The sequence below is a fragment of the Microtus pennsylvanicus genome, chromosome 4, assembly GCF_037038515.1.
Source record: "Microtus pennsylvanicus isolate mMicPen1 chromosome 4, mMicPen1.hap1, whole genome shotgun sequence".
NCBI lineage: Eukaryota > Metazoa > Chordata > Mammalia > Rodentia > Cricetidae > Microtus > Microtus pennsylvanicus.
This window is the reverse complement of record NC_134582.1, coordinates 43826454-43840348: the sequence shown is the minus strand read 5'-3', so window position 1 is coordinate 43840348 and position 13895 is coordinate 43826454. Positions and strand designations below refer to the sequence as shown.

General features: G+C 48.6%; 1 protein-coding gene across 4 annotated transcripts in view; it reads right to left on the bottom strand.

Moving 5' to 3' along the window:
* Fgf1 (fibroblast growth factor 1) overlaps positions 1-13895 on the bottom strand; it is a 97815-nt gene that overhangs the window by 71152 nt on the left and 12768 nt on the right. For all 4 annotated transcript variants that reach the window (XM_075968785.1, XM_075968790.1, XM_075968784.1 and 1 more), the window contains one exon: positions 13617-13766. The gene's annotated coding sequence lies outside the window, so the exon portion shown is untranslated. The remainder of the gene's footprint in view (positions 1-13616; positions 13767-13895) is intronic.

The following is a 13895-nucleotide window of genomic DNA, read 5'->3' as shown; positions in this document are numbered from 1 at the left end:
CTTTACTTATGAGCCACCCGCACTATAAAATTTGGTATAGAACCCAAACACAGAGGCAGCTATGCATAAATGTTTCTTCAGAATCACAGTCAGTGCAGAACTGTTGACCGGTGTCATCACAAGCAGAATATCCAGTAGTAGGAGACTCAATAAAAATCCGAGAGGAATATATATGCTTTCACAACTAAAAATGCTGTTTCAAGAGAATATTAAGTAGGGTGGGGATTAGCTGCAGTTTATTGAGTGAAAAAGAAAGTGAAAAGCCCATATATATATATATATATATATATATATATATATATACACATATGTATATATATACATATATATATAGTGTGTGTGTGTGTGTGTGTGTGTGTGTGATACTATATTTGCTACTTATGTGTGAAGTAGTTGGCTGGTAGATAAAAAGACAGACAGACATAAATACAGGGACAAAACCACAAAGGTATAAATTAACATTATTAATATTTTAACAATAATGAGTATTTTTGTTTTTCCTAAAATTTCTTAAGCTTTATTTTACTTTTCCAATCATAAAATTTACTACTCCAATTATCCAAAAATAATTTTGAGTGACATATTCTCATTAAACCAGGAAAGTAATTAAACAAGAAGATTTTGAGTATTCACTGTGAAGCAGACACTATATTCAAATCAATGAAAAACTAAAAGTGAAAAGACAACAGATTCACTCATGCTGTGCTGCTGGTAAAACACTATTGTGCCCTGCAGTGGTGGCACACGCCTTTAGTCCCAGCACTCGGGAGGCAGAGGCAGGCAGATCTCTGTGAGTTGGAGGCCAGCCTGGTCTACAGAGCAAATTCCAGGACAGGCTCCAAAGCTACAGTGAAACCCTGCATTGAAAAACAAACAAACCAACCAACCACTGTCTCGTGTCTCTTGGGCTTTTTACAAGAATCACGTGATTTTATAGTGTGCGTGCGTTTGTGGATGGGGCCACCACGTGTGGAAGTCAGACAGCTTCCAGGAGTGGGTTCTCTCCTTCCACCCTCTGGGTCTGGGGATAAACTCAGGATGTCATGTTTGGCAGTAGATGATTTTAATCATGGAACCGTCTTGCTGGCCTCCCTGAAGACTTTTCTGTGCCGATGTTAAAACATGATAGTGGAGCTGGGATGTGTCTCAGTGGTAGAACACTTACTAGCATATACAAGGCTCTTGGCTAGTTCAGTCTGCAACACAGCAAGAGAAGTACACACACGCATGCACACATGCATACACACGCGCACACATACACAAGCACACACATGCATACATGCATACACATGCGTACACACATGCACCCATACACAAGCACACACACATGCACACATACACAAGTGCATTTGCCCCATTTGACTTTCCACCCCATTTAAAGGTGTAAAGGACAGAGATGGTACCATGGTGTAAAGAGAATAGTATTTATACACCTTCCAGAAGACTCAGAGGGGCCAGTGTTGGACAAAAAGTGTACTGTACTTAGAAAGCCAGTGAAGATAGCAGCTGTAGGCAATAGACTATATAGATTCTACTAAGACCTGTGATGTGGGGGCTGGATGTTCCTTTGCTCTGTCTTGTGATTGTGGATACACTCTGCCAGCCTTTGGAGGGAAGACATTCAGTGACTGGCAAATTAGAGCTGCCAGCCTGTTTCCTCCAGGGCAGCCCTTCTGACCTCTGTCTCTGATACTTCCCTTCAGTATTCCCACTATCTTGTTGAGTCTGTTCTTCTGACAGGCGACAAATTATGGCTTAAACCACCGTCATCGCCTTTGCCTCCTACTGCCCAGTGGCTCCCCACAACAGTCAGAATAAAACCTCAAGTGGTCTGCATGGCCCTATATTGTCTGCTCATTGCATGCCTCGCAGCCATTCCCAGACCACTTCCTCCTCAGTTCCTGGGATTTCTGTTACATTCTAGAACAAACCAAGTTCTTCCCACCTCAGCAAAAGAAGACTCTCTGCCTACTCGCGGCCTCAGCTATATCTGCCTCTCATAGCCTTTGTCTCTCTATCTTGTTGATCACAGTCTCCCCAGGCTAAGGCTTCCTTGTTCTCTTCCCAACACAGACCTGTCACGGTCTACTAATGTCACCTTCAGTGCACTCTGTGTGAGTGTGTGTGTGTGTGTGTTCTTTCTTTCACCCTGTCCTTGACTCTGCTACAACATGGAGATGTGGGACCACTGCTTCTTCCTCGTAGCCTGTGCAGGCTCAGGAAGTACATGCTAAATAAATATGAAAAGAGAGGATGCAGGGGGAGAGGGAGAAAGACTCCAGGAAGAGGGCTCTCTTCCCAGACAGCCCCGTTTGCTGGGATGGAGGCAGTGTGTCCTGCTTAGTCCTAGCATTACAGTGCAGGTTAAAAATAGCCCCCCTGGGTGGAGTGAGCCGAGAGAGGATGGGGAGAGATAATGAGCAACACAAGCCCGCCAACGCAGCCTAGCAGGATGTGAGGCTGGCCAGGAAGAAAAGGATCTGGATACAGGAAAACCCTGTCAGGGCTGCCACCAGCTGACAAATGGACAGCTCCGGGTTCTTCACCAAGTCCCTCCCTCCATCTGCAGTGTATGAGATGTTTTCTTAAATGTGTTTATGTGAGTGTGTGCTCTGTGCATGTACACAGGTTTGTGTGTGTGCAGGTAGGTACACATGTGCGCATGTGCATGCATACCTATGAGAGGCCAGACGTAGACACTGGCTTCCTCAACCACTTTCCATCTGTTTTTTGTTTGTTTCTTTCTAATGACAAAGTCTCTCACCGACCTTGGAGCTCACTGACTGGGCAAGACTAGCTGGCTAGCGAGTGCCAGGAATCCTCCTGTCTCCAAGCACATCCTTATACCCCGTCCCACTACTATGTTGGGATTACAAATGTGCCCTATGGTCCCCAGCTTTTTATGTTGGTGGTGGGGATCCCAGTGACGGCACGCACTTTATTGACAGAACCATCTCTGCAACCCATGATGCTTTTTAAAATAAGCAAAACAATGAAACTAAAGTCTCACTGTACAGTCAGGCAACCTCTAAATCCCAGCTGCCACCTCAGCCTCCCAAGTAGTAGGATTACATACAAGAACTACCCTGTCTGATGAAAAGACTTCACGTCACCACGTCAGGTTAGATAGGCAAGGCAATTTCCATCTTACAGTCAAAACGAGTTAAAAGATTTTCAAGTCATTTCCTAGAACAAGGGCCCCCCAGCTCTCATCTGACTGCTGACCTCTGAGAAGGAAAGCTGTGATGAGGCCCTCCTTGGCCCATCTTTCTCCTGTCCTCCCCGCAGGGCCCATCCAGCGTGGGATCCAAACCTCCCACTCAGCACAGTAGGCTCAGGCCAGCTACCCCAAGGTGAAGCCGCCCTCCAAAGTCTTGGCTCAAGCTGGGGCTGCGTAAAGCAGGGAGGGTCAGGTCAATGGGTCACTAGAAACAACTGGGACTTCGCCTTAGAAACGCCCTCCCTGCTTGCTTGCACTGCCTGCCTCTGGTTCCACCCTGATACAGCTGCGTGTTAAACCCTTAGGCCTCAGTGGGAGGTGGGGGAGTATCAGGGAGGGCCAAAGTGGGACTGGAAGGCTTCCAGCTTCCTTTCGGGAGAGTATCAATCTTCGGTAAGCAGCTGTCTAAAGTCCCAGGAGAGCAGTAGGGTTTGAATCTGTATTACTGGCTGAGCCACAGGGATAAAGGATGAGCTGAGTGGGACTGGGTGCAGCCAGCATCGCCTCCTCCAGACCTCGGGCTGGAGCCTTTGCCAGACTCCATCTCTCGAAGCTGCTTCGGCAGCCAAGTGATGCGCTCATGGTCACCTGGTGCGAGACAGGCAAGCCTCAGACCACGGAGACATAGATCACCACTGGCTGTTTCCAGGTCCACGGTTCTGAGATGTCACAAGGGCAGGACAGGGAATTGAAGCATCAAGAGAGACAGTTGCACTCTGCTTCACGGGGCACCTCCAATCTGACTCTAGCCCTCCCCTTGCCAAGGCTTTCTCACGGAGAAGGAAGCAGAAAGAGGAGTTCCTTAGCTGGAGCCATTAGGAGGGAGGGGGGAGCACCAGACAAGCAATGGCTGTGCAGTCTGCCCCCTGCTCAGCCGTCCCTATAGTCTTTATCACCCCTTTCCAAATGATCTGAACCCAACACTAGCCTCTGGTACACTGAGCAGAATTTTTAGGGAGGCTCTGTCTTAATGAACCGGTGTTCCTCGGATAGGAAATCCCAAGTCTTTGCATGCATAGGTCAAAAGGAACAAAAGCCTGCATGTCCCTAGTCATTGTTAGGAGCATCTAGAGCTCAGTGTGCTAAACAGGGAACCTGCATCTACTCCAGGCTTCGGGCTTCAGCCTTTAGAGAGCTCTTGCAGGCTGTTTCCAGGTTCCTGCTATGAAGAAAAGTCCAGAACGACAATCTTCCCTTTTAGGGGGCACAGGGCAGAGCTGCCGGAGTAAGCAGGGCCGGGGAAACCTTCATCGTCCAGTACTTTTTATTTTAAGTTTAAAAATGTCCGTGTGAAGATTTCCAGAAACCTTAGGCAGACTGCAGAGCCTGTCATAGTGATAATAGTTCACATGTCATTGAGGAAATGTTAGCTGCTGTCTCTGCATTGTGTATTAAGACATGGTGGGTGCTATCACTAACGTCTAACCCTCTGAGATGGGGACAACTGACGCGGAGGCAGCTCTGACAGGTACCGTGGGTTTTACCTGTATTAACTCACATATTCTTGGCAAGAGCCACAAAGGGTGGGTGCTACTGCAATGTTTATTTAACAGAGTCTTAAATATTATTAGGCTTGACTGGGAACACGCAGTTATGGAGTGCCCGATCCAGAGTTTGAACCCAGACCCTCCTACCCTCTTGCCGTGGTCCTCCACCTCTATGCTATGCACTTGAGCACCACAGGCTCCAGAGAGATGGGTAAGAACGGGAGCTATCGGGAGACTTCTTGGCCTTCTACTCGGAGCCCAAAGGCTTTGCTTCCCCCAAACTAGTCTGGTAGAGTGAGGATGAGGATGGATTTACGCAGCCAACTACATGAAAATTTCACTGTTGGGAAGAAACCTTTGAAATGCCTCTACCATTTGGAAATGTCCCACTCCCAGACATAATAGTTAAACCAGAGGAGGAATACTGTGCCATGCAACTTACTCCAAAAGGCCAGGTCACCCAGCCTGTGACTCTGAGAAAGGGACTTGCTCTCTATCCAGGGCAAGACTCTGAAGCGTTTGTTCCTAACGCCCACGCTGGCTTTGTCAACTCTGATAGGTATTCTCTGTAAGGCACAAGGAAAGCTGCATCTTTAGAGGCACTTTCTTTCTCCAGAGTCTCCAGAGGGCACCTTGCACACACTGGGTGATCAGCATGAGCCACCCCGTTATTCCCATCACCCCAGGGAAAGCCAGATCCCCGTGTCCTTTCAGAGAGCTCAACGTCAGTCGCTTGCGTTAGCTGCACCTCAGCCATGAGGTTATTCAACTCTACGTGAATAACTCACCTAGGATGAACTTTGGGCTGCCTAAAACAGTGGCTCTCAACCTTCCTAATGTTGTGACCCTTTAATACAGCTCCTCATATTGTGGTGACCCCCCCCTGCCATAAACTTATTTTCATTGCTGACTTCACAACTGTAATTTTGCTATTGTTATAAATCAGAATGTAAATATCTGATAGTTTTGACGGTCTAAGGCAACTCCTGGGAAGGGTTGTTCGACCTCCAAGGGGTCACGAGCCACGGATTGTGAAACTTTAGCCTAAAGTGACTGCAGAGATGACACCTAGCCAGCCAGACCAGAGCAGCCGAGAACTGGCAGGCTCTGGACTCGGGTTCCGCAGCTTTGCTCTCAGATGCAAAGGGGGTGTAAGGATATCGGAGGGGGTGGGGCAGGGTATCTCATTGCTGCCCCTGGCCTTGGCTCTCTTACTCCCAAGATGTATCCATTGGCTCATTCACTCACTCGACATTCTGGCTACTGAGCTCCTCCTACTCTGTCCTAGGTACTGGGGAGGGAGCAGGAATCAAGACCAACAAGGACTGGTTCCTGCCTGCGAGGCTTCTGTTCTAATAGAATAGACAACAACGACGTTTTTAAAATTTGGCAAGACAACTACCGCTTGGGGTAAGCACATAGGAGAGACAGGGTAAGACTGGAGTGACGGGAAACCTCTTTGAGGTAAGGCCTGAGGCTGAGGACAAACAAAACAAGACCCTCCGCTATGTGAGGAACTCAGAGAAAAGCATTCTGAGCCGATGGCACAGTGGCAAAGTCTCAGGGGCAGGAAAAGGTCAGCAGATAAAAGAAGGGAGGTCCCGGGGCTCAAGTGGAGCACATCATGGCTGCCCCCCCCCAAGTTACTCTGTGAATTCATCCTTGTTAACCATCCCCAGTCTCTCTCTTTAAATCCAAAGGAGGCCGGGATTCCTTCTGTGGCAGACAAGGAACGTGGTATAAACTGCATTCAGTTTTTTAGAGCAGACTTTTGTGACCGGTGACTTATTTGTTACTGGTAAATTTCCAGGGAAAGGGACTGCTGTGTGAGGTAATCAGGCACCTGATAGGGCGCCAAGCCAAAGCCAGCATCCCACTGGGTGGGGGTGGGGGCGCCCCGCATTGTTTTTTAAATCTTTCTAAAAAGGCGGTCCCTATTTAGCCCAGGCTGGCCTTGAACTCTGGTCCTTGAGGTTTTACCCACTTCCCGTCTATCATGGCTTCCTGTCTACAGGTACAATGTGATCGGATACCCTGCCCTCCTACCAGCCGTGTCTTCCCTGCCTTGATGGGCTCTACTTAGTCTGTCAGCCAGAATAAGTCCTCCAGGCCTTCAGCTGCGTCTTTTAAGGCATTTGATACAGCAGGAGGAAAAGCAGTTGATACACTGTGCCTAACTGTCTGCTTTGACACCCTCTGCTGATGGAGCCTCATGGCTGGAACATGGTTCTCCTCTCTTAGGCTCATGTAGCCACTTGAAATCGAGGAGCTGGCATCCAGGGCTCCTGGCTGAGGCCTCATACCAGCCTCTCTAGCCCTGTTTTGAATTGAGTTTCTTTATACGCAGTCATAACCTTTAAGATGGGGTTCTCAACCTGGGGGGGGGTGTTGTGATCCCTTGGGGGGTCTGATATCACATATTCTGCATGTCTGATATTTATAACAGTAGCAAAATTATAGTTACGAAGTAGCAGTGAAGTAATTTTTTGGTTGGGGGTCACCACAACGTGAGGATGTATATTAAAGGATCGCGGCAATAGGAAGGCTGAGACCACTGTTAGGCTTTCTGTGAGGTCACAGCTTAAGCCCCTGTGATGGCTGTTTGTGGTTAGCATCTTGACACACTTGAGAAGAGGGACCTCACAGGAAGAACTGTTGCCATCAGATTGGCCCTTGGGCACTTGGGCACGTCTATGGGGGCATTTTCTCAACTGCTAAGTGACAGAGGAGGGCCAGCCCCACTGTGGGCAGTGTCGTCCTGTAACTGGTGGTCCCTCCTTCTCTTCCGTCCTTCCCTCCTGAGCCTTGGACTTTTTTAGTATTCTCAAGAGCAACCTTTAAGACAACAGAAAGACACAGAATGTCACTCCAACTTGGCGCGGTGTGTTGAGCCTCACCTAGATCCTCTCAAGGTCAGGGCCTAGAGGCAGCACTAGGAACATGGCTTCCTGCAGTGTGACTTGGCCAGGGCTGCTGGGTAGAGTCCACAGAATGGGTGAGGAAACAACGAAAAGGTGTTTTCAGGTTGGTTCCTCTGAGGGCTATGGGAGAGACTCTGCTCCAAACCTCTCTCTTTTGAAGCTGTGTCTCCTCATACCCTCCTGCCTCTGGTATGTCTCTCTGTGTAAATTTCTCTTCTTTATAAGGACATCAGTCATTTCAACAACCTCTTGGTAACTTGGATATCACTGAGAAGACCCTAGTTCTAAATAGGGTCGCATTCTGAGGTTCCAGGGGTTGGGATGATTTCAGCAGTGAACTTAACCCATGACGCCTGCTTCCACACACCCATTTCCTCACCCTTCTAACTTATTGAACGCAACAAGGATAGAGGGGTGTTGACGGAGGCCAGTCATTCATTCCTGGCTGCTCAGACTCAAAATAACCACACAGAAACTATAGTAATTGCAATACTGTTTGTCCAATAGCTTAAGTTTATTTTTGGCTAACTCTTAATCTTAAATGGATCCATTTCTATTAATCTGGGCATCCACCACAAGGTCATAGCCTACTGGCAAAGTTTCAGTGGGCTCTAGCGCAGCTACATGGCTTCTCCCTGACTCTGCCTGCTGTCCCTATATATCTTTTCCAGCCTGGCTATATTCTGTTAAGCCATTGGCCGGAAAGCAGCTTCTTTATTAACCAATGGTATTCACATCATGCAGAGGGGAATCCGACATCAGAGGGGTGTGGGAACATGTCTTCCTCTGGATAAGTGCTTAAGTGAGCCTGGGAAAGGTGGGCAGGACGAGAATGGGAACTAGAGAAGGAAGCCCCACCTAAGAGTGAGAAAGGAGGGCTGAGCCTATCTTACAGAACAGCCTCTCAGATATACATTTGGGCTCTGCTAGTTGGGTAGAGACTGATTCAAATTCCAGATCTGTAGTTTCCTGGTGGCAGAACCTTTTTTTTGCATTAGGGAGATGCGTGCAGTAATAGCATCTACCTTGTGCAATTGTAGCAAAGGATTCATGAGAGAAGAGCACCATGGGAGCAGGATGGTGTCCCAAACAGTGTTGTTATAATAGGTGGAAGGTCTCTCAGGCAAGTCGGTGTGACAACGAAGAGGCCAACTGTCACTCACGCCACACATACGACTGTGTTCCCCTTACGACTAATAAAGAGGGAGGACCTACAGTGGGTAGCCAGATCCAAGCTTTTCTCATCGTGGCCACTGACCACAGGCATAAGGTCAATCTGGGCATCACTGAGGAAATACAGAATCCTGAGTCCCTCAAGAAACATTGAATCACTTCTATGCATAGGATTTAGAAATCTGACTCCCCACCCCACTCCCTTTACAAGGCTGAGGATTAAACCTAGGGCCTTGTGCAGGCTAGGTGGACCCTCTCAGCTATACCCCCACCCTTCTCTCTGTTTTTCATTTTGAGATAGTCTCTTCAAATGCCCAGGCAGGCCTGCACCATTGAGTCCAGCCAGAATGGACCAGAGTACAGTTTCTGGAGGGGTAGGGTTGTCATGTCCTTGAATAACCCTCCATAGCAACACAGCCTCCTATGAGGTAGGTATGCCTTTTCAACCTGTCGGCACCACCAGCATTCCTTGAACAAGGTTAGCGAGATGGTCTTGAATGGTGATGTGGACACTCAATCTCTGCCGGTTACATATGGATATATTCTTCAGAAAAGTCAAATCTTTGACTTAACCATAAACTTGCCAGATTAAGACACTTTGTTTTAGATTATCCACTCTTCCTGTCTCTACAACAGAGGCTTGCCCAATGTTACCCTCAGACTTAGCTCAGGCAACTCTAAACTTAGTCCTGGTTCAGCAATCTCTTCATGCCTGAGTCTGTTTTTAGCCCCATTTCCTGTATTCTTGAGTCTCACCCACTTCCTGGCTCAGGAAAACTGGGGGCCACAGTGCCTGTGCAGCCTGTCTGGTTTCCAAAGGACCTGTCACCCAAGGCTGTCTGTGTGCCCAACCCTTGGACGTTGAGACAGGTGCTGTCATCCACAAAGTTCATAGTCAAGAATCATATATTACATTACAAAAAAGAAATCCCCCCAAAACGTCCTCATAATGTTTTAAGTGAGTTTATAACTTTATTTTATCTATCTATCTATCCATCCATCTATCTATCTATCTATCTATCTATCTATCTATCTATCTATCTATCTACCTATCTATCTATCATCTATCTATCTATTTATTTTGGTTTTTCGAGACAGGGTTTCTCTGTAGCTTTGGAGCCTGTCCTGGAACTAGCTCTTGTAGACCAGGCTGGCCTCGAACTCACAGAGATCCGCCTGCCTCTGCCTCCTGAGATTAAAGGCATGCACCATCACCACCCATCTGAATTTATAATTTTGTGTTGGGATGCATTCATGGTTCTTTTGTGGAGTCCATGTGGTCAATCAGCTGCATATCAATCTTCAACTTTGAGACGCTGCCCATGACGCAAGCTAGGGTCTTGCCATATCTAAACAGTTGTTCCAAATTCTAACCTATTCTCTAGGGTCTTCAGATGTTGCTAAATTCCTGTCACTAAGTTCCACCTGTCTCTTAGGATGCCTCCCCAGTTAGCACGGACCTGTTGGAGAGCCTGGCTGACTCTGCCCCTCCAGCTGTGGGACCACCAGTAAATGGCCCCTCTATTGGACCTCAGTCCTGCATCTGAACCAGCCCGTGCCTCACTGGGCTGCTGGAGAACTTAAAGCTGAGCCCAGTGCCTAAATACAAACAGGATGAGAACATGGTTGACAAGGACAATAGCTGTTCTGTCTCCAGATCATCGCAAATGCAAACAAAGTCCCCTGCCAAAGCAAAAGTGCCAGAGGGTGGCACTTGGGGCATCCCACCCTCCTCAGCACTCAGTATCACTGGCTGAAAGCTAAGCAGTGTACTAAGGCTGTTACTCATTTGATCTTGCCCTTAGCAAGGTTAGCATTTTGTCACCCTTTTTATAAACGAGGAAGCTGAGAGGCAAGTCACAGCACTAATCAGTGACAGAGTCAGAGTTTGGACCTCCAGCTGCCTTACTGCAGAACTCATACATTGACCCACCTTGTCACACCGTTTTTCTCACGTGTGTGTGTGCTGTGTACATGGTTATGTGTATGTACATGTGTGTGCAGGCACATGAGTATACATGTATTCATGTGTATGGAAGTCAGAGGTTGACTTTAGGTGTCTTCAATTGCTCTCCACCGTGTGTGTTTGTGTATGTGTGTGGGGGGGGGTTGTGTTCATTCACGTGCGAGTGCAGGATTGCACTTGCTATGGTGTGCTTGTAGAGGTCAGAGGACAACTTTAGATGTTGGCCCTTCCCTTCCAACTTGTTTGAGATCAGGGTCTCTCTTTGCTGTTCTCGGTGCATGTGTGGACTCTCTAGCCCTCAGACTTCTGGTGGTTCTCCTGTTTGTGCTTCTCACCTCACACAGGAGCCCTGATATTACAGACGTGTGCTGCCACGCCTTTACATGGGCGCTGGGGGAGGGGACCCAAACTCAGGTCCCTATGCATGTGTGGCGGTGAGTATGTCCACTGAGCCATCTCCCCAGCCCCTACAATGCTCTGTCTCACTGTGATGTAAGAACTAAACCAGCTGCTGTTCCCTCCTCTGCCTCTTTGTCTGTTGTCCCTGCAGTCTACTCCCCTAGAGCCAGCTCCTGCCTTCTGCCTTGGGTTAACTTTTCCCCAACCCTGTCACCTGAATACTCAGTGGCTCCCTTCCCTTGTCTATCTGACTGTGCTGGAACCAGTCACCTCTGTTCTGGGACACCTTGGTCATTGATGAAAAACTGCTTGTTTGTGAATCCTTTCTTAAGATTTACCCACTTGTAAACTTTGCACAGTGAATAGAGATTGTCTCTATTTAAAACAGGGTATGTCCGTGGCATGAATGACTGTGGTCTCCTGTCCTAGCAACTTAAACCAAGGGGAACTGTGTCAGTTAAGCAATGCCTTGACAACAGGCAGAAGTGGGTATACCCTCTGCCCTCCTGGAAGCTGGTACACAGGGTGGCAGGTCCTTGATTGTTTACTTATTCAGAGTCCACAGAAGGCTGGCTTCAGCATCTCTCCCCAGGCTAGCTATCCCTTTGCTAGTGTAGACGAAGTACCCACCTGCCATCACTCCCGAAAAGAGCATCGGCATTGGTGGTGCCACTCATCTGAGACCCAGACCATTTAACCATGTCCTGCTTTCTCAAATCCTTGAAAGAACCAGGCAAGGACATGTAAACACGAAACTTTTTTCTTAACTTTTCATGTATTACTTTTAGTGTTTCATCAGCAAATCTGTGTGTTTATACTTTAAAAGGCAGTGACAACCAGGAAAAAGTGTTCCCGCTTTCTCAGCATAAACTGTTGAACTTGTCTTCCAAGATGCAACTTTTAGAGGGGCCTTTCCTGGGAAGCCTTCAGTGGAGTTTGTGGCTGTGAATCAGAGGCTCCATCAAGCCGCACTGTTCATACAGGCAGCAGTCCTTATGAGGGCAGCCCACTCTTCCTGGCTACCACTACCCCCAAAGCAAGGTCATTTGTTCTCAATGGTGTGTGTGTGTGTGTGTGTGTGTGTGTGTGTGTGTGTGTGTGTGTGTACACAGGTGTACATGTGCATGCAGAGGCCAGAGGACAACCTCAGGTGTCATCTCTCAAGAGCTTAGGTTTTGCTTGTTTGGTTTTTGGTTCCTGGAGCTCAGTGAGTGGACTAGACTGGCTCGCTGGCTGGCATGCCCCAGGGATCTACCTGTCTCTGCCTCCCTGGCACTGGGCTTTCAAGCATTTACCCTCTGAACCCAACTGAAAAAATAGCAACAACAAAATCCCCCAAGCCCAAAAGATAGTGACTTCTGGAGGCCCAAATCAGGCTTTCAAGATTGCGTCTTGCCAGCTGAGCAACCTTTTTAACATTTTGCCACAGTGCCAAGCCATGGCAGTAACCGGGAGTGAGGAAGCAGGGCAGCCTCTCCTGGGATGCCTGTCTTCCCCTCACTGCAGCATGAGGAGCTAAACCTCCATCCATGACATCCCCATAGAAAGGCAAAGCAAAGGTGCTGGTCACCAAAGCGGATAGGAAGAAAGAGAAGAAACAGCAGATGCTAAACAGCCTAAAGAAGGCATGAAGGCTTGCATTCAGCTGAGATATAGGGAACTCTCGGGACTGAGGTGGGAGGTGAGGTCTTTGTAGAATGGCCCTTGACTAAATACCTGAAATTCCTCCACGAGCACCCAGAGGTCTGAGAGTCTCAAGGCCTCCTGTCCATGAGCCTTGCACACTTTGGGTATGTAAATACAGTCCCCTTGGGGGAGCCTGAGGGAGGAGTCCTGAGATGAGCCTGCGACTGTGAAAGAGGATTAGGAGGTGCTGAGTGGCTCAGGTGCCAGGGCAGGGAGCATCAGCATCCACCCTATGAAACCCTCCAGCTGCTCTATGAAACGGCCGATAGAAACCTGAACTTCCCATGGGTTTTCCAAGGCAGCCGAGTTTCTAGGCTGTTGGGTAGAGAGAGCATGACACAGCAAGATAGTGCCAGGCAGACCCACTGTGGCCATAGCTTTCGGCTTCCACAGCTCCCAAAGGCTGCATCCAGGGCTTCCGTCTATCTTCTCCCCACCCCCTCTGCTCTTCTTAGCCTGGCGCTGGAGGAATGATGATGATAGGGCAGCCGGGTGTAGGATTACTTCTGCAGTCTCTAACCTGTAAGTGCTATTTTTCCATGTCTGTGCTCTCAGCGGGCCCTTCTTCCAGAGCCGGCTGCACCCCAGTTCAAGCCAGCCATAGGGGCGCCCATCCAAGACACTGGCAGGCATGCTGGCTCCCTGCTAACAGTTCAAAAACACCTCTCTGTCCCTCGTTTTTTCCCTTTCTACTAACTTTATACACACTCTGGAACAAAACAGCCAGACCCAGCTCTGGATCTAACACACTCCCTAATCCTTACCTGAAGAACCGGCAGGCTGGGGGTTCTCCTCACTCCAGTTGCTCACAAGGGGGTTGGAACTCACTCGGTGGCCTTTGCTCTGTGTATCGCGGTTCCGGTGCCGAGACTGTCCCTTCAGCCGGCTCTCCGAACCTCAGGATTACTGCAGCTCTGTGTGGGGAGAGGGACGGGCTGTGGCATGCACATCAGGTTGCTGGACCGCCTCCAGACACTATGCCAGTCCCAGAGGGCTGTGTGGGAAGCAGGGAGGTGGGTGGGGGAGCGGAGAGCGCTGGCCTC